This window comes from Brassica oleracea, chromosome C8 (genome assembly GCF_000695525.1).
Source record: "Brassica oleracea var. oleracea cultivar TO1000 chromosome C8, BOL, whole genome shotgun sequence".
NCBI lineage: Eukaryota > Viridiplantae > Streptophyta > Magnoliopsida > Brassicales > Brassicaceae > Brassica > Brassica oleracea.
This window is the reverse complement of record NC_027755.1, coordinates 26,132,350-26,133,394: the sequence shown is the minus strand read 5'-3', so window position 1 is coordinate 26,133,394 and position 1,045 is coordinate 26,132,350. Positions and strand designations below refer to the sequence as shown.

General features: G+C 34.8%; 1 protein-coding gene across 4 annotated transcripts in view; it reads left to right on the top strand.

Moving 5' to 3' along the window:
- The window catches only part of LOC106308147, a 7,326-nt gene that overhangs the window by 2,892 nt on the left and 3,389 nt on the right, over nucleotides 1-1,045 (top strand). The window lies entirely within an intron of this gene.

Genomic DNA, 1,045 nt, shown 5'->3' with positions numbered 1-1,045 from the left:
TGATTTTGAAGATTTTGTGCCTCACATTCTTTTTATTTTGATGGTTGTTAGGTTGAATGAAGATCATTGAATAAAGAAAATGTCGATGCTCCTGAAGATTTAAAGGGTACTTTATATTTCTTTCTCTGATAATTCTAGCGACATAAATGTGAACCTTACAGAGGGTATATTGCAGAGCATCCTAATGATGAGGAAGAGGTGGAGGGAATTGATCTGCACCAGCAATGTTACCCGTGGGAGGGAAATGACATGGATTACTTATACGACGAGGTAAGCATATCATTAGAAGGTTTGGGGTCCATCTTTGAGAGCCGTCGATTGTAAGTGTCTATCTTTTTGAAGTTGCACAACACTAAGATGTAAAGAATTACTAATCACGATTACCTTACTAGCAGAGTTCTTTTGCACAGCTATTGTCAATGGAATTAACACTGGAAATTGATGGTGCTATATTTCATGTTCCAAATGCTAACGCAAGCTCCAATGTTGATTCTCAGCTTTAACATGCCAAAATCACAATGCAGTGGGTGTTGTAGGATAATTCAGTAGGCACAAATATTCAGTTGAAAAAATTTCTAAACTGTATTTATGCATCAAACTTATCATCCGTAACATAATAATATGTTTTTTCTGTGCTAGGAGCCGTTTGTAAATACATGTCTCGGATGTATATGACTGCTTAGTTTGTTGCTTTTGACAGTGAAATCACTAAGCTTGCAATGTGTCAGGACAGCAAAATCATCTCAGCTGATGGTTAGCTTTACAATTTCATTGGTTTGTTTTTCCTATTATGTTAGATGGATTATTTTAGCTAACAAATATCGCGGCGCTGACAATAACTATAATAGATTTATATATACATTTAGAATTGGAAGTTTGGTGAGAACAGGAACAAGTACTTATGTCATGCTAATGGACAGTTATATGCCATTTCAAGAGAATTGATTTATTATATTTCCCATAATCAGAAAGATTTTAACTGTTTTGTATACTTTGCATTCATACCTCATTCTCCATCTAACTTCTCGGTGCTACTATATAATGA